Source organism: Anas platyrhynchos, chromosome 35, assembly GCF_047663525.1.
Source record: "Anas platyrhynchos isolate ZD024472 breed Pekin duck chromosome 35, IASCAAS_PekinDuck_T2T, whole genome shotgun sequence".
Classification (NCBI taxonomy): Eukaryota; Metazoa; Chordata; class Aves; order Anseriformes; family Anatidae; genus Anas; species Anas platyrhynchos.
The window spans coordinates 3,925,038-3,944,460 of record NC_092623.1 but is presented as its reverse complement, the minus strand read 5'-3'; positions in this window follow the sequence as shown (position 1 = coordinate 3,944,460).

Here is a 19,423-nt window from a genome sequence, read left to right as displayed (position 1 = left end):
AGGGGCTTGCAACGCGTTTCCTGGAGCCTGATTTTTCAATTGTCTTCGATGACGGCTAGGGCTATGTTTAGGGATGCTCGGAAACAGCGAACCCGGAGGGTCCAGTTGCATGTGGGGCTGCGTAAAGGCTCCCCTGGGGAGTTCACTTGTACCCAAAGCCTTCCTTTGGTGACACTTTGGGATGGGCGAAAAGGGCTTGCAACGCGTTTTCTGGGGCCCGTGTTTTCAGTCTTCTCCCAAGCCTGCTAGGGCTATGTTTAGGGATGCTCGAAAACAGCGAACCCGGAGGGTCCAGTTGCATGTGGGGCTGCGTAAAGGCTCCCCTGGGGAGTTCACTTGTACCAAAAGCCTTCCTTTGGTGACACTTTTGGATGGTCCAAAGGGGCTTGCAACGCGTTTCCTGGGGCCTGATTTTTCATTCGTCTTCGATGCCGGCTAGGGCTATGTTTAGGGATGCTCGGAAACAGCGAACCCGGAGGGTCCAGTTGCATGTGGGGCTGCGTAAAGGCTGCCCTGGGGAGTTCACTTGTACCCAAAGCCTTCCTTTGATGACACTTTTGGATGGTCCAAAGGGGCTTGCAATGCGTTTTCTGGGGCCCAGGTTTTCACTCTTCTCCCATGCCGGCTAGTGATATATTTAGGGTTACTCGGAAAAATCGAACCCAGAGGGTCCAGTTGCATGTGGGGCTGCGTAAAGGCTCCCCTGGGGAGTTCACTTGTATCCAAAGCCTTCCTTTGGGGGCACTTTTGGATGGTCCAAAGTGGCTCGGAACGCATTTCCTGGGGCCTGAGTTTTCAGTCGTCTCCGATGACGGCTAGGGCTACGTTTAGGTTTGCTCAGGAACAGCGAACCCGGAGGGTCCAGTTGCATGTGGGGCTGCGTAAAGGCTCCCCTGGGGAGTTCACTTGTATCGAAAGCCTTCCTTAGGGGGGACGTTTGGATGAGCGAAAAGGGCTCGCAACGCATTTCCTGGGGCCTGATTTTTCAGTCGTCATCGATGCTGGCTAGGGCTGTGTTTAGGGATGCTCGGAAACAGCGAACCCGGAGGGTCCAGTTCCATGTGGGGCTGCGTAAAGGCTCCCCTGGGGAGTTCACTTGTACCAAAAGCCTTCCTTTGGTGACACTTTTGGATGGTCCAAAGGGGCTTGCAACGCGTTTCCTGGAGCCTGATTTTTCTGTCGTCTTCGATGCCGGCTAGGGCTATGTTTAGGGATGCTCGGAAACAGCGAACCCGGAGGGTGCAGTTGCATGTAGGGCTGCGTAAAGGCTCCCATGGGGAGTTCACTTGTACCCAAAGCCTTCCTTTGGTGACACTTTGGGATGGGCGAAAAGGGCTTGCAACGCGTTTTCTGGGGCCCGTGTTTTCAGTCTTCTCCCATGCCTGCTAGGGCTATGTTTAGGGATGCTCGAAAACAGCGAACCCGGAGGGTCCAGTTGCATGTGGGGCTGCGTAAAGGCTCCCCTGGGGAGTTCACTTGTACCCAAAGCCTTCCTTTGGTGACACTTTTGGATGGTCCAAAGGGGCTTGCAATGCGTTTCCTGGGGCCTGATTTTTCATTCGTCTTCGATGCCGGCTAGGGCTATGTTTAGGGATGCTCGGAAACAGCGAACCCGGAGGGTCCAGTTGCATGTGGGGCTGCGTAAAGGCTGCCCTGGGGAGTTCACTTGTACCCAAAGCCTTCCTTTGATGACACTTTTGGATGGTCCAAAGGGGCTTGAAACCCGTTTTCTGGGGCCCGGCTTTTCAGTCTTCTCCCATGCTGGCTTGTGATATATTTAGCGTTGTTCGGATAAATCGAACCCGGAGGGTCCAGTTGCATGTGGGGCTGCGTAAAGGCTCCCCTGGGGAGTTCACTTGTACCCAAAGCCTTCCTTTGGTGACACTTTTGGATGGTCCAAAGGGGCTTGCAATGTGTTTCCTGTGGCCTGATATTTCAGTCGACTTCGATGCCGGCTCGGGCTATGTTTAGGGATGCTCAGAAACAGCGAACCCGGAGGGTCCAGTTGCATGTGGGGCTGCATAAAGGCTCCCCTGGGGAGTTCACTTGTATCGAAAGCCTTCCTTAGGGGGGACGTTTGGATGGGCGAAAAGGGCTCGCAACGCATTTCCTGGGGCCTGATTTTTAACACGTCTTCGATGCCGGCTAGGGCTATGTTTAGGGATGCTCGGAAACAGCGAACCCGGAGGGTCCAGTTGCATGTGGGGCTGCGTAAAGGCTCCCCTGGGGAGTTCAATTGTACCCAAAGCCTTCCTTTGGGGGCACTTTTGGATGGGCGAAAAAGGCTTGCAACGCATTTCCTGGGGCCTGATTTTTCAGTCGTCTTCGATGACGGCTAGGGATATGTTTAGGGATGCTCGGAAACAGTGAACCCGGAGGGTCCAGTTGCATGTGGGGCTGCGTAAAGGCTCCCTTGGGGAGTTCACTTGTACCCAAAGCCTTCCTTTGGGGGCACTTTTGTATGGGCGAAAAGGGCTCGTAACGCATTTCCTGGGGCCTGATTTTTCAGTCGTCTTCGATGCCGGCTAGGGATATGTCTAGGGATGCTCGGAAACAGCGAACCCGGAGGGTCCAGTTGCATGTGGGGCTGCGTAAAGGCTCCCCTGGGGAGTTCTCTTGTACCCAAAGTCTTCCTTTGGGGGCACTTTTGGATGGGCGAATGGGGCTTGTAACGCATTTCATGGGGCCTGATTTTTCAGTCGTCTTCGATGCCGGCTAGGGCTATGTTTAGGGATGCTCGGAATCAGCGAACCCGGAGGTTCCAATTGCATGTGGGGCTGCGTAAAGGCTGCCCTGGGGAGTTCACTTGTACCCAAAGCCTTCCTTTCGGGGCACATTTGGATGGGTGAAAAGGGCTTGCAACGCATTTCCTGGGGCCTGATTTTTCAGTCATCATCGATGCCGGCTAGGGCTATGTTTAGGGATGCTCGGAAACAGCGAACCCGGAGGGTCCAGTTGCATGTGGGGCTGCGTAAAGGCTCCCCTGGGGAGTTCACTTGTACCCAAAGCCTTCCTTTGGGGGCACTTTTGGATGGGCGAAAAGGGATTGCAACACATTTCCTGGGGCCTGATTTTTCAGTCGTCTTCGATGCTGGCTAGGGCTATGTTTAGGGATGCTCGGAAACAGCGAACCCGGAGGGTCCAGTTGCATGTGGGGCTGCGTAAAGGCTCCCCTGGGGAGTTCTCTTGTACCCAAAGTCTTCCTTTGGGGGCACTTTTGGATGGGCGAAAAGGGCTCGTAACGCATTAACTGGGGCCTGATTATTCAGTCATCATCGATGCCGGCTAGGGCTATGTTTAGGGATGCTCGGAAACAGCGAACCCAGAGGGTCCAGTTGCATGTGGGGCTGCGTAAAGGCTCCCCTGGGGGTTCACTTGTACCCAAAGACTTCCTTTGGTGACACTTTTGGATGGTCCAAATGTTCTTGCAACGCGTTTCCTTGGGCCTGATTTTTCAGTCGTCTCCGATGACGGCTAGGGCTATGTTTAGGGTTGCTCGGAAACAGCGAACCCGGAGGGTCCAGTTGCATATGGGGCTGCGTAAAGGCTCCACTGGGAACTTCAGATGTACCCAAAGCCTTCCTTTGGGGGCACTTTTGGATGGTCCAAAGGGGCTCGTAACGCATTTCCTGGGGCCTGATTTTTCAGTCGTCAGCGATGCCGGCTATGGATATGTTTAGGGATGCTCAGAAACAGCGAACCCGGAGGGTCCAGTTGCATGTGGGGCTGCGTAAAGGCACCCATGGTGAGTTCTCTTCTACCCAAAGCCTTCCTTTGGGGGCACTTTTGGATGGGCGAAAAGGGCTCGCAACACAGTTCCTTGGGCCTGATTTTTCAGTCGTCTTCGATGACGGCTAGGGTTACATTTAGGTTTGCTCAGGAACAGCGAACCCGGAGGGTCCAGTTGCATGTGGGGCTGCGTAAAGGCTCCCCTGGGGAGTTCACTTGTACCCAAAGCCTTCCTTTGGGGGCACTTTTGGATGGGCGAAAAGGGACTCACAACGCGTTTTCTGTGGCCCGGTTTTTCAGTCGTCTTCGATGCCGGCTTGGGCTATGTTTAGGGATGCTCGGAAACAGCGAACCCGGAGGGTCCAGTTGCATGTGGGGCTGCGTAAAGGCTCCCTTGGGGAGTTCTCTTGTACCCAAAGCCTTCCTTTGGTGACACTTTGGGATGGTCCAAAGGGGCTCGCAACGCGTTTCCTGGGGCCTGATTTTTCATTCGTCTTCGATGCCGGCTAGGGCTATGTTTAGGGATGCTCGGAAACAGCGAACCCGGAGGGTCCAGTTGCATGTGGGGCTGCGTAAAGGCTCCCCTGGGGAGTTCACTTGTACCCAAAGCCTTCCTTTGGTGACAGTTTTGGATGGTCCAATAGGGCTTGCAACGCGTTTCCTGGAGCCTGATTTTTCAGTCGTCTTCGATGCCGGCTAGGGCTATGTTTAGGGTTGCTCGGAAACAGCGAACCCGGAGGGTCCAGTTGCATGTGGGGCTGCGTAAAGGCTCCCCTGGGGAGTTCACTTGTACCCAAAGCCTTCCTTTGGGGGCACTTTTGGATGGGCGAAAAGGGATTGCAACACATTTCCTGGGGCCTGATTTTTCAGTCGTCTTCGATGCTGGCTAGGGCTATGTTTAGGGATGCTCGGAAACAGCGAACCCGGAGGGTCCAGTTGCATGTGGGGCTGCGTAAAGGCTCCCCTGGGGAGTTCTCTTGTACCCAAAGTCTTCCTTTGGGGGCACTTTTGGATGGGCGAAAAGGGCTCGTAACGCATTAACTGGGGCCTGATTATTCAGTCATCATCGATGCCGGCTAGGGCTATGTTTAGGGATGCTCGGAAACAGCGAACCCGGAGGGTCCAGTTGCATGTGGGGCTGCGTAAAGGCTCCCCTGGGGAGTTCACTTGTACCCAAAGCCTTCCTTTGGGGGCACTTTTGGATGGGCGAAAAGGGCTTGCAACGCATTTCCTGGGGCCTGATTTTTCAGTCGTCTTCGATGCCGGCAAGGGCTATGTTTAGGGATTCTCGGAAACAGCGAACCCGGAGGGTCCAGTTGCATGTGGGGCTGCGTAAAGGCTCCCCTGGGGGTTCACTTGTACCCAAAGACTTCCTTTGGTGACACTTTTGGATGGTCCAAATGTTCTTGCAACGCGTTTCCTTGGGCCTGATTTTTCAGTCGTCTCCGATGACGGCTAGGGCTATGTTTAGGGTTGCTCGGAAACAGCGAACCCGGAGGGTCCAGTTGCATATGGGGCTGCGTAAAGGCTCCACTGGGAACTTCAGATGTACCCAAAGCCTTCCTTTGGGGGCACTTTTGGATGGTCCAAAGGGGCTCGTAACGCATTTCCTGGGGCCTGATTTTTCAGTCGTCAGCGATGCCGGCTATGGATATGTTTAGGGATGCTCGGAAATAGCGAACCCGGAGGGTCCAGTTGCATGTGGGGCTGCGTAAAGGCACCCATGGTGAGTTCTCTTGTACCCAAAGCCTTCCTTTGGGGGCACTTTTGGATGGGCGAAAAGGGCTCGCAACACAGTTCCTTGGGCCTGATTTTTCAGTCGTCTTCGATGACGGCTAGGGTTACGTTTAGGTTTGCTCAGGAACAGCGAACCCGGAGGGTCCAGTTGCATGTGGGGCTGCGTAAAGGCTCCCCTGGGGAGTTCACTTGTACCGAAAGCCTTCCTTTGGGGGCACTTTTGGATGGGCGAAAAGGGACTCACAACGCGTTTTCTGTGGCCCGGTTTTTCAGTCGTCTTCGATGCCGGCTTGGGCTATGTTTAGGGATGCTCGGAAACAGCGAACCCGGAGGGTCCAGTTGCATGTGGGGCTGCGTAAAGGCTCCCTTGGGGAGTTCTCTTGTACCCAAAGCCTTCCTTTGGTGACACTTTGGGATGGTCCAAAGGGGCTCGCAACGCGTTTCCTGGGGCCTGATTTTTCATTCGTCTTCGATGCCGGCTAGTGCTATGTTTAGGGATGCTCGGAAACAGCGAACCCGGAGGGTCCAGTTGCATGTGGGGCTGCGTAAAGGCTCCCCTGGGGAGTTCACTTGTACCCAAAGCCTTCCTTTGGGGGCACTTTTGGATGGGCGAAAAGGGCTCGCAACGCATTTCCTGGGGCCTGATTTTTCAATCGTCTACGATGCCGGCTAGGGCTATGTTTAGGGATGCTCGGAAACAGCGAACCCGGAGGTTCCAGTTGCATATGGGGCTGCGTAAAGGCTCCCCTGGGAACTTCAGATGTACCCATAGCCTTCCTTTGGGGGCACTTTTGGATGGGCGAAAAGGGGTCGGAACGCATATCCTGGGGCCTGATTTTTCAATCGTCATCGATGCCGGCTAGGGATATGTTTAGGGATGCTCGGAAACAGCGAAACCGGAGGGTCCAGTTGCATATGGGGCTGCGTAAAGGCTCCCCTGGGGAGTTAACTTGTACCCAAAGCCTTCCTTTGGTGACAGTTTTGGATGGTCCAATAGGGCTTGCAACGCGTTTCCTGGAGCCTGATTTTTCAGTCGTCTTCGATGCCGGCTAGGGCTATGTTTAGGGTTGCTCGGAAACAGCGAACCCGGAGGGTCCAGTTGCATGTGGGGCTGCGTAAAGGCTCCCCTGGGGAGTTCACTTGTACCCAAAGCCTTCCTTTGGGGGCACTTTTGGATGGGCGAAAAGGGATTGCAACACATTTCCTGGGGCCTGATTTTTCAGTCGTCTTCGATGCTGGCTAGGGCTATGTTTAGGGATGCTCGGAAACAGCGAACCCGGAGGGTCCAGTTGCATGTGGGGCTGCGTAAAGGCTCCCCTGGGGAGTTCTCTTGTACCCAAAGTCTTCCTTTGGGGGCACTTTTGGATGGGCGAAAAGGGCTCGTAACGCATTAACTGGGGCCTGATTATTCAGTCATCATCGATGCCGGCTAGGGCTATGTTTAGGGATGCTCGGAAACAGCGAACCCGGAGGGTCCAGTTGCATGTGGGGCTGCGTAAAGGCTCCCCTGGGGAGTTCACTTGTACCCAAAGCCTTCCTTTGGGGGCACTTTTGGATGGGCGAAAAGGGCTTGCAACGCATTTCCTGGGGCCTGATTTTTCAGTCGTCTTCGATGCCGGCAAGGGCTATGTTTAGGGATGCTCGGAAACAGCGAACCCGGAGGGTCCAGTTGCATGTGGGGCTGCGTAAAGGCTCCCCTGGGGGTTCACTTGTACCCAAAGACTTCCTTTGGTGACACTTTTGGATGGTCCAAATGTTCTTGCAACGCGTTTCCTTGGGCCTGATTTTTCAGTCGTCTCCGATGACGGCTAGGGCTATGTTTAGGGTTGCTCGGAAACAGCGAACCCGGAGGGTCCAGTTGCATATGGGGCTGCGTAAAGGCTCCACTGGGAACTTCAGATGTACCCAAAGCCTTCCTTTGGGGGCACTTTTGGATGGTCCAAAGGGGCTCGTAACGCATTTCCTGGGGCCTGATTTTTCAGTCGTCAGCGATGCCGGCTATGGATATATTTAGGGATGCTCGGAAACAGCGAACCCGGAGGGTCCAGTTGCATGTGGGGCTGCGTAAAGGCACCCATGGTGAGTTCTCTTGTACCCAAAGCCTTCCTTTGGGGGCACTTTTGGATGGGCGAAAAGGGCTCGCAACACAGTTCCTTGGGCCTGATTTTTCAGTCGTCTTCGATGACGGCTAGGGTTACGTTTAGGTTTGCTCAGGAACAGCGAACCCGGAGGGTCCAGTTGCATGTGGGGCTGCGTAAAGGCTCCCCTGGGGAGTTCACTTGTACCCAAAGCCTTCCTTTGGGGGCACTTTTGGATGGGCGAAAAGGGACTCACAACGCGTTTTCTGTGGCCCGGTTTTTCAGTCGTCTTCGATGCCGGCTTGGGCTATGTTTATGGATGCTCGGAAACAGCGAACCCGGAGGGTCCAGTTGCATGTGGGGCTGCGTAAAGGCTCCCCTGGGGAGTTCACTTGTACCCAAAGCCTTCCTTTGGTGACAGTTTTGGATCGTCCAAAGGGGCTTGCAACGCGTTTTCTGGGACCCGGGTTTTCAGTCTTCTCCCATGCCGGCTAGTGATATATTTAGGGTTGCTCGGAAACAGCAAACCCGAAGGGTCCAGTTGCATGTGGGGCTGCGTAAAGGCTCCCATGGGGAGTTCTCTTGTACCCAAAGCCTTCCTTTGGGGGCACTTTTGGATGGGCGAAAAGGGCTTGCAACTCATTTCCGGGGCCTGATTTTTCAGTCGTCTTCGATGCCGGCAAGGGCTATGTTTAGGGATGCTCGGAAACAGCGAACCCGGAGGGTCCAGTTGCATGTGGGGCTGCGTAAAGGCTCCCCTGGGGGTTCACTTGTACCCAAAGACTTCCTTTGTTGACACTTTTGGATGGTCCAAATGTTCTTGCAATGCGTTTCCTTGGGCCTGATTTTTCAGTCGTCTCCGATGACGGCTAGGGTTACGTTTAGGTTTGCTCAGGAACAGCGAACCCGGAGGGTCCAGTTGCATGTGGGGCTGCGTAAAGGCTCCCCTGGGGAGTTCACTTGTACCCAAAGCCTTCCTTTGGGGGCACTTTTGGATGGGCGAAAAGGGACTCACAACGCGTTTTCTGTGGCCCGGTTTTTCAGTCGTCTTCGATGCCGGCTTGGGCTATTTTTAGGGATGCTCGGAAACAGCGAACCCGGAGGGTCCAGTTGCATGTGGGGCTGCGTAACGGCTCCCCTGGGGAGTTCACTTGTACCCAAAGCCTTCCTTTGGTGACAGTTTTGGATCGTCCAAAGGGGCTTGCAACGCGTTTTCTGGGACCCGGGTTTTCAGTCTTCTCCCATGCCGGCTAGTGATATATTTAGGGTTGCTGGGAAACAGCAAACCCGAAGGGTCCATTTGCATGTGGGGCTGCGTAAAGGCTCCCATGGGGAGTTCTCTTGTACCCAAAGTCTTCCTCTGGGGGCACTTTTGGATGGGTGAAAAGGGCTTGTAACGCATTTCCTGGGGCCTGATTTTCCAGTCGTCTTCGATGCCGGCTAGGGTTATGTTTAGGGATGCTCGGAAACAGCGAACACGGAGGGTCCAGTTGCATGTGGAGCTGTGTAAAGGCTCCCCTGGGGAGTTCACTTGTACCCAAAGCCTTCCTTTTGGGGCACTTTTGGATGGGCTAAAAGGGCTCGGAACACATTTCCTGGGGCCTGATTTTTCAGTCGTCTTCGATGCCTGCTAGGGCTATGTTTAAGGATGCTCGGAAACAGCGAACCCGGAGGGTCCAGTTGCATGTGGGGCTGCGTAAAGGCTCCCCTGGGGAGTTCTCTTGTACCCAAAGTCTTCCTTTGGGGGCACTTTTGGATGGGCGAAAAGGGCTCGTAACGCATTTCCTGGGGCCTGATTTTTCAGTCATCTTCGATGCCGGCAACGCTATGTTTAGGGATGCTCAGAAACAGCGAACCCGGAGGGTCCAGTTGCATGTGGGGCTGCGTAAAGGCTCCCCTGGGGAGTTCACTTGTACCCAACGCCTTCCTTTGGTGACACTTCTGGATGGTCCAAAGGGGCTCGCAACGCATTTCCTGGGGCCTGATTTTTCACTCGTCTCTGATGACGGCTAGGGCTACGTTTAGTTTTGCTCATGAACAGCGAACCCGGAGGGTCCAGTTGCATGTGGGGTTGCATAAAGGCTCCCCTGGGGAGTTCTCTTGTACCCAAAGCCTTCCTTTGGTGACACTTTTGGATGGTCCAAAGGGGCTTGAAACCCGTTTTCTGGGGCCCGGCTTTTCAGTCTTCTCCCATGCCGGCTGGTGATATATTTAGCGTTGTTCGGATAAATCGAACCCGGAGGGTCCAGTTGCATGTGGGGCTGCGTAAAGGCTCCCCTGGGGAGTTCACTTGTACCCAAAGCCTTCCTTTGGTGACACTTTTGGATGGTCCAAAGGGGCTTGCAATGTGTTTCCTGTGGCCTGATATTTCAGTCGTCTTCGATGCCGGCTCGGGCTATGTTTAGGGATGCTCAGAAACAGCGAACCCGGAGGGTCCAGTTGCATGTGGGGCTGCGTAAAGGCTCCCCTGGGGAGTTCACTTGTATCGAAAGCCTTCCTTAGGGGGGACGTTTGGATGGGCGAAAAGGGCTCGCAACGCATTTCCTGGGGCCTGATTTTTAACACGTCTTCGATGCCGGCTAGGGCTATGTTTAGGGATGCTCGGAAACAGCGAACCCGGAGGGTCCAGTTCCATGTGGGGCAGCGTAAAGGCTCCCCTGGGGAGTTCACTTGTACCCAAAGCCTTCCTTTGGGGGCACATTTGGATGGGCGAAAAAGGCTTGCAACGCATTTCCTGGGGCCTGATTTTTCAGTCGTCTTCGATGACGGCTAGGGATATGTTTAGGGATGCTCGGAAACAGCGAACCCGGAGGGTCCAGTTGCATGTGGGGCTGCGTAAAGGCTCCCTTGGGGAGTTCACTTGTACCCAAAGCCTTCCTTTGGTGACACTTTTGGATGGTCCAAAGGGGCTTGCAATGCGTTTTCTGGGGCCCGGGTGTTCAGTCTTCTCCCATGCCGGCTAGTGATATATTTAGCGCTGCTCGGAAAAATCGAACCCGGAGGGTCCAGTTGCATGTGGGGCTGCGTAAAGGCTCCCCTGGGGAGTTCTCTTGTACCCAAAGCCTTCCTTTGGGGGCACTTTTTGATGAATGAACAGGGCTCGTAACGCATTTCCTGGGGCCAGATTTTTCAGTCGTCATCGATGCCGGCTAGGGCTATGTTTAGGGATGCTCGGAAACAGCGAACCCGGAGGGTCCAGTTGCATGTGGGGCTGCGTAAAGGCTCCCCTGGGGAGTTCTCTTCTACCCAAAGTCTTCCTTTGGGGGCACTTTTGGATGGGCGAAAAGGGCTCGCAACGCGTTTCCTGGGGCCTGATTTTTCAGTCGTCTTCGATGCCGGCTAGGGCTATGTTTAGTTTTGCTCACGAACAGAGAACCCGGAGGGTCCAGTTGCATGTGGGGCTGCGTAAAGGCTCCCCTGGGGAGTTCTCTTGTACCCAAAGCCTTCCTTTGGTGACACTTTTGGATGGGCGAAAAGGGCTTGAAACGCGTTTCCTGGGGCCTGATTTTTCAGTCTTCTCCCATGCCTGCTAGGACTATCTATAGGGATGCTCGAAAAATCGAACCCGGAGGGTCCAGTTGCATGTGGGGCTGCGTAAAGGCTCCCCTGGGAAGTTCTTTTGTACCCAATGTCTTCCCTTGGGGGCACTTTTGGATGGGCGAAAAGGGCTCGCAACGCATTTCCTGGGGCCTGATTTTTCAGTCGTCTTCGATGCCGGCTAGTGCTATGTATAGGGATGCTCGGAAACAGCGAACCCGGAGGGTCCAGTTGCATGTGGGGCTGCGTAAAGGCTCCCCTGGGGAGTTCACTTGTACCAAAAGCCTTCCTTTGGTGACACCTTTGGATGGTCCAAAGGGGTTTGCAACGCATTTCCTGGGGCCGGATTTTTCAGTCGTCTTCGATGCTGGCTAGGGTTACGTTTAGGGATGCTCGGAAACAGAAAACTTGGAGGGTCCAGTTCCATGTGGGGCTGCGTAAAGGCTCCCCTGGGGAGTTCACTTGTACCAAAAGCCTTCCTTTGGTGACACTTTTGGATGGGCGAAAAAGGTTTGCAACGCATTTCCTGGGGCCTGATTTTTCAGTCGTCTTCGATGACGGCTAGTGCTATGTTTAGGGATGCTCGGAAACAACGAACCCGGAGGGTCCAGTTGTATGTGGGTCTGCGTAAAGGCTCCCCTGCTGAGTTCACTTGTATCGAAAGCCTTCCTTAGGGGGGACGTTTGGATGGGCGAAAAGGGCTCGCAACTTGTTTTCTGGGGCCTGATTTTTCAGTCGTCATCGATGGTGGCTAGGGCTATGTTTATGGATGCTCGGAAACAGCGAACCCGGATGGTCCAGTTGCATGTGGGGCTGCGTAAAGGCTCCCCTGGGGAGTTCACTTGTACCCAAAGCCTTCCTTTGGTGACACTTTTGGATGGTCCAAAGGGGCTTGCAACGCGTTTCCTGGGGCCTGATTTTTCAGTCATCTTCGATGCCGGATAGGGCTATGTTTAGTTTTGCTCACGAACAGAGAACCCGGAGGGTCCAGTTGCATGTGGGGCTGCGTAAAGGCTCCCCTGGGGAGTTCTCTTGTACCCAAAGCCTTCCTTTGGTGACACTTTTGGATGGTCCAAAGGGGCTTGCAACGCGTTTCCTGGAGCCTGATTTTTCAATTGTCTTCGATGACGGCTAGGGCTATGTTTAGGGATGCTCGGAAACAGCGAACACGGAGGGTCCAGTTGCATGTGGGGCTGCGTAAAGGCTCCCCTGGGGAGTTCACTTGTACCCAAAGCCTTCCTTTGGTGACACTTTTGGATGGTCCAAAGGGGCTTGCAACGCGTTTCCTGGGGCCTGATTTTTCATTCGTCTTCGATGCCGGCTAGGGCTATGTTTAGGGATGCTCGGAAACAGCGAACCCGGAGGGTCCAGTTGCATGTGGGGCTGCGTAAAGGCTGCCCTGGGGAGTTCACTTGTACCCAAAGCCTTCCTTTGATGACACTTTTGGATGGTCCAAAGGGGCTTGCAATGCGTTTTCTGGGGCCCGGGTTTTCACTCTTCTCCCATGCCGGCTAGTGATATATTTAGGGTTGCTCGGAAAAATCGAACCCGGAGGGTCCAGTTGCATGTGGGGCTGCGTAAAGGCTCCCCTGGGGAGTTCACTTGTATCCAAAGCCTTCCTTTGGTGACACTTTTGGATGGGCGAACAGGGCTCGCAACGTATTTCCTGGGGCCTGAGTTTTCAGTCGTCTCCGATGACGGCTAGGGCTACGTTTAGGTTTGCTCAGGAACAGCGAACCCGGAGGGTCCAGTTGCATGTGGGGCTGCGTAAAGGCTCCCCTGGGGAGTTCACTTGTACCCAAAGCCTTCCTTTGGGGGCACTTTTGGATGGGCGAAAAGGGCTCGGAACGCATTTCCTGGGGCCTGATTTTTCAGTCGTCTTCGATGCCGGCTAGGGCTATGTATAGGGATGCTCGGAAACAGCGAACCCGGAGGGTCCAGTTGCATGTGGGGCTGCGTAAAGGCTCCCCTGGGGAGTTCACTTGTACCCAAAGCCTTCATTTGGGGGCACTTTTGGATGGTCCAAAGGGGCTTGCAATGTGTTTCCTGTGGCCTGATATTTCAGTCGTCTTCGATGCCGGCTCGGGCTATGTTTAGGGATGCTCAGAAACAGCGAACCCGGAGGGTCCAGTTGCATGTGGGGCTGCGTAAAGGCTCCCTTGGGGAGTTCACTTGTATTGAAAGCCTTCCTTAGGGGGGACGTTTGGATGGGCGAAAAGGGCTCGCAACGCATTTCCTGGGGCCTGATTTTTAACACGTCTTCGATGCCGGCTAGGGCTATGTTTAGGGATGCTCGGAAACAGCGAACCCGGAGGGTCCAGTTCCATGTGGGGCTGCGTAAAGGCTCCCCTGGGGAGTTCACTTGTACCCAAAGCCTTCCTTTGGGGGCACATTTGGATGGGCGAAAAAGGCTTGCAACGCATTTCCTGGGGCCTGATTTTTCAGTCGTCTTCGATGACGGCTAGGGATATGTTTAGGGATGCTCGGAAACAGCGAACCCGGAGGGTCCAGTTGCATGTGGGGCTGCGTAAAGGCTCCCTTGGGGAGTTCACTTGTACCCAAAGCCTTCCTTTGGTGACACTTTTGGATGGTCCAAAGGGGCTTGCAATGCGTTTTCTGGGGCCCGGGTGTTCAGTCTTCTCCCATGCCGGCTAGTGATATATTTAGCGCTGCTCGGAAAAATCGAACCCGGAGGGTCCAGTTGCATGTGGGGCTGCGTAAAGGCTCCCCTGGGGAGTTCTCTTGTACCCAAAGCCTTCCTTTGGGGGCACTTTTTGATGGATGAACAGGGCTCGTAACGCATTTCCTGGGGCCAGATTTTTCAGTCGTCATCGATGCCGGCTAGGGCTATGTTTAGGGATGCTCGGAAACAGCGAACCCGGAGGGTCCAGTTGCATGTGGGGCTGCGTAAAGGCTCCCCTGGGGAGTTCTCTTCTACCCAAAGTCTTCCTTTGGGGGCACTTTTGGATGGGCGAAAAGGGCTCGCAACGCGTTTCCTGGGGCCTGATTTTTCAGTCGTCTTCGATGCCGGCTAGGGCTATGTTTAGTTTTGCTCACGAACAGAGAACCCGGAGGGTCCAGTTGCATGTGGGGCTGCGTAAAGGCTCCCCTGGGGAGTTCTCTTGTACCCAAAGCCTTCCTTTGGTGACACTTTTGGATGGGCGAAAAGGGCTTGAAACGCGTTTCCTGGGGCCTGATTTTTCAGTCTTCTCCCATGCCTGCTAGGACTATCTATAGGGATGCTCGAAAAATCGAACCCGGAGGGTCCAGTTGCATGTGGGGCTGCGTAAAGGCTCCCCTGGGAAGTTCTTTTGTACCCAATGTCTTCCCTTGGGGGCACTTTTGGATGGGCGAAAAGGGCTCGCAACGCATTTCCTGGGGCCTGATTTTTCAGTCGTCTTCGATGCCGGCTAGTGCTATGTATAGGGATGCTCGGAAACAGCGAACCCGGAGGGTCCAGTTGCATGTGGGGCTGCGTAAAGGCTCCCCTGGGGAGTTCACTTGTACCAAAAGCCTTCCTTTGGTGACACCTTTGGATGGTCCAAAGGGGTTTGCAACGCATTTCCTGGGGCCGGATTTTTCAGTCGTCTTCGATGCTGGCTAGGGTTACGTTTAGGGATGCTCGGAAACAGAGAACTTGGAGGGTCCAGTTCCATGTGGGGCTGCGTAAAGGCTCCCCTGGGGAGTTCACTTGTACCAAAAGCCTTCCTTTGGTGACACTTTTGGATGGGCGAAAAAGGTTTGCAACGCATTTCCTGGGGCCTGATTTTTCAGTCGTCTTCGATGACGGCTAGTGCTATGTTTAGGGATGCTCGGAAACAACGAACCCGGAGGGTCCAGTTGTATGTGGGTCTGCGTAAAGGCTCCCCTGCTGAGTTCACTTGTATCGAAAGCCTTCCTTAGGGGGGACGTTTGGATGGGCGAAAAGGGCTCGCAACTTGTTTTCTGGGGCCTGATTTTTCAGTCGTCATCGATGGTGGCTAGGGCTATGTTTATGGATGCTCGGAAACAGCGAACCCGGATGGTCCAGTTGCATGTGGGGCTGCGTAAAGGCTCCCCTGGGGAGTTCACTTGTACCCAAAGCCTTCCTTTGGTGACACTTTTGGATGGTCCAAAGGGGCTTGCAACGCGTTTCCTGGGGCCTGATTTTTCAGTCATCTTCGATGCCGGATAGGGCTATGTTTAGTTTTGCTCACGAACAGAGAACCCGGAGGGTCCAGTTGCATGTGGGGCTGCGTAAAGGCTCCCCTGGGGAGTTCTCTTGTACCCAAAGCCTTCCTTTGGTGACACTTTTGGATGGTCCAAAGGGGCTTGCAACGCGTTTCCTGGAGCCTGATTTTTCAATTGTCTTCGATGACGGCTAGGGCTATGTTTAGGGATGCTCGGAAACAGCGAACACGGAGGGTCCAGTTGCATGTGGGGCTGCGTAAAGGCTCCCCTGGGGAGTTCACTTGTACCCAAAGCCTTCCTTTGGTGACACTTTTGGATGGTCCAAAGGGGCTTGCAACGCGTTTCCTGGGGCCTGATTTTTCATTCGTCTTCGATGCTGGCTAGGGCTATGTTTAGGGATGCTCGGAAACAGCGAACCCGGAGGGTCCAGTTGCATGTGGGGCTGCGTAAAGGCTGCCCTGGGGAGTTCACTTGTACCCAAAGCCTTCCTTTGATGACACTTTTGGATGGTCCAAAGGGGCTTGCAATGCGTTTTCTGGGGCCCGGGTTTTCACTCTTCTCCCATGCCGGCTAGTGATATATTTAGGGTTGCTCGGAAAAATCGAACCCGGAGGGTCCAGTTGCATGTGGGGCTGCGTAAAGGCTCCCCTGGGGAGTTCACTTGTATCCAAAGCCTTCCTTTGGTGACACTTTTGGATGGGCGAACAGGGCTCGCAACGTATTTCCTGGGGCCTGAGTTTTCAGTCGTCTCCGATGACGGCTAGGGCTACGTTTAGGTTTGCTCAGGAACAGCGAACCCGGAGGGTCCAGTTGCATGTGGGGCTGCGTAAAGGCTCCCCTGGGGAGTTCACTTGTACCCAAAGCCTTCCTTTGGGGGCACTTTTGGATGGGCGAAAAGGGCTCGGAACGCATTTCCTGGGGCCTGATTTTTCAGTCGTCTTCGATGCCGGCTAGGGCTATGTATAGGGATGCTCGGAAACAGCGAACCCGGAGGGTCCAGTTGCATGTGGGGCTGCGTAAAGGCTCCCCTGGGGAGTTCACTTGTACCCAAAGCCTTCATTTGGGGGCACTTTTGGATGGTCCAAAGGGGCTTGCAATGTGTTTCCTGTGGCCTGATATTTCAGTCGTCTTCGATGCCGGCTCGGGCTATGTTTAGGGATGCTCAGAAACAGCGAACCCGGAGGGTCCAGTTGCATGTGGGGCTGCGTAAAGGCTCCCTTGGGGAGTTCACTTGTATTGAAAGCCTTCCTTAGGGGGGACGTTTGGATGGGCGAAAAGGGCTCGCAACGCATTTCCTGGGGCCTGATTTTTCAGTCGTCATCGATGCTGGCTAGGGCTATGTTTAGGGATGCTCGGAAACAGCGAACCCGGAGGGTCCAATTGCATGTGGGGCTGCGTAAAGGCTCCCCTGGGGAGTTCTCTTCTACCCAAAGCCTTCCTTTGGGGGCACTTTTGGATGGGCGAAAAGGGCTCGCAACGCATTTCCTGGGGCCTGATTTTTCAGTCGTCTTCGATGCCGGCAAGAGCTATGTTTAGGGATGCTCGGAAACAGCGAACCCGGAGGGTCCAGTTGCATGTGGGGCTGCGTAAAGGCTCCCCTGGGGAGTTCACTTGTACCCAAAGCCTTCCTTTGGTGACACTTTTGGATGGTCCAAAGGGGCTTGCAACGCGTTTCCTGGAGCCTGATTTTTCTGTCGTCTTCGATGCCGGCTAGTGCTATGTTTAGGGATGCTCGGAAACAGCGAACCCGGAGGGTCCAGTTGCATGTGGGGCTGCGTAAAGGCTCCCCTGGGGAGTTCACTTGTACCCAAGGCCTTCCTTTGGTGACACTTTGGGATGGGCGAAAAGGGCTTGCAACGCGTTTTCTGGGGCCTGATTTTTCATTCGTCTTCGATGCCGGCTAGGGCTATGTTTAGGGATGCTCGGAAACAGCGAACCCGGAGGGTCCAGTTGCATGTGGGGCTGCGTAAAGGCTCCCCTGGGGAGTTCACTTGTACCCAAAGCCTTCCTTTGATGACACTTTTGGATGGTCCAAAGGGGCTTGAAACCCGTTTTCTGGGGCCCGGCTTTTCAGTCTTCTCCCATGCCGGCTGGTGATATATTTAGCGTTGTTCGGATAAATCGAACCCGGAGGGTCCAGTTGCATGTGGGGCTGCGTAAAGGCTCCCCTGGGGAGTTCACTTGTACCCAAAGCCTTCCTTTGGTGACACTTTTGGATGGTCCAAAGTCGCTTGCAATGTGTTTCCTGTGGCCTGATATTTCAGTCGTCTTCGATGCCGGCTCGGGCTATGTTTAGGGATGCTCAGAAACAGCGAACCCGGAGGGTCCAGTTGCATGTGGGGCTGCGTAAAGGCTCCCCTGGGGAGTTCACTTGTATCGAAAGCCTTCCTTAGGGGGGACGTTTGGATGGGCGAAAAGGGCTCGCAACGCATTTCCTGGGGCCTGATTTTTAACACGTCTTCGATGCCGGCTAGGGCTATGTTTAGGGATGCTCGGAAACAGCGAACCCGGAGGGTCCAGTTGCATGTGGGGCTGCGTAAAGGCTCCCCTGGGGAGTTCACTTGTATCGAAAGCCTTCCTTAGGGGGGACGTTTGGATGGGCGAAAAAGGCTTGCAACGCATTTCCTGGGGCCTGATTTTTCAGTCGTCTTCGATGACGGCTAGGGATATGTTTAGGGATGCTCGGAAACAGCGAACCCGGAGGGTCCAGTTGCATGTGGGGCTGCGTAAAGGCTCCCTTGGGGAGTTCACTTGTACCCAAAGCCTTCCTTTGGGGGCACATTTGGATGGGCGAAAAGGGCTCGTAACGCATTTCCTGGGGCCTGATTTTTCAGTCATCTTCGATGACGGCTAGGGCTATGTTTAGGGATGCTCGGAAACAGCGAACCCGGAGGGTCCAGTTGCATGTGGGGCTGCGTAAAGGCTCCCCTGGGGGTTCTCTTGTACCCAAAGTCTTCCTTTGGGGGCACTTTTGGATGGGCGAATGGGGCTTGTAACGCATTTCCTGGGGCCTGATTTTTCAGTCGTCTTCGATGCCGGCAAGGGCTATGTTTAGGGATGCTCGGAAACAGCGAACCCGGAGGGTCCAGTTGCATGTGGGGCTGCGTAAAGGCTCCCCTGGGGAGTTCACTTGTACCCAAAGCCTTCCTTTGGTGACAGTTTTGGATGGTCCAAAGGGGCTTGCAACGCGTTTCCTGGAGCCTGATTTTTCAGTCGTCTTCGATGCCGGCAAGGGCTATGTTTAGGGATGCTCGGAAACAGCGAACCCGGAGGGTCCAGTTGCATGTGGGGCTGCGTAAAGGCTCCCCTGGGGAGTTCACTTTTACCCAAAGCCTTCCTTTGGGGGCACTTTTGGATGGGCGAAAAGGGCTCGCAACGCATTTCCTGGGGCCTGATTTTTCAATCGTCAACGATGCCGGCTAGGGCTATGTTTAGGGATGCTCGGAAACAGCGAACCCGGAGGGTCCAGTTGCATATGGGGCTGCGTAAAGGCTCCCCTGGGAACTTCAGATGTACCCATAGCCTTCCTTTGGGGGCACTTTTGGATGGGCGAAAAGGGCTCGCAAAACAGTTCCTTCGGCCTGATTTTTCAGTCGTCTTCGATGACGGCTAGGGCTACGTTTAGGTTTGCTCAGGAACAGCGAACCCGGAGGGTCCAGTTGCATGTGGGGCTGCGTAAAGGCTCCCCTGGGGAGTTCACTTGTACCCAAAGCCTTCCTTTGGGGGCACTTTTGGATGGGCGAAAAGGGCTCGGAACGCATTTCCTGGGGCCTGATTTTTCAGTCGTCTTCGATGCCGGCTAGGGATATGTATAGGGATGCTCGGAAACAGCGAACCCGGAGGGTCCAGTTGCATGTGGGGCTGCGTAAAGGCTCCCCTGGGGAGTTCACCTGTACCCAAAGCCTTCCTTTGGTGACACTTTTGGATGGTCCAAAGGGGCTTGCAATGTGTTTCCTGTGGCCTGATATTTCAGTCGTCTTCGATGCCGGCTCTGGCTATGTTTAGGGATGCTCAGAAACAGCGAACCCGGAGGGTCCAGTTGCATGTGGGGCTGCGTAAAGGCTCCCCTGGGGAGTTCTCTTGTACCCAAAGTCTTCCTTTGGGGGCACTTTTGGATGGGCGAAAAGGGCTCGTAACGCATTAACTGGGGCCTGATTTTTCAGTCGTCTTCG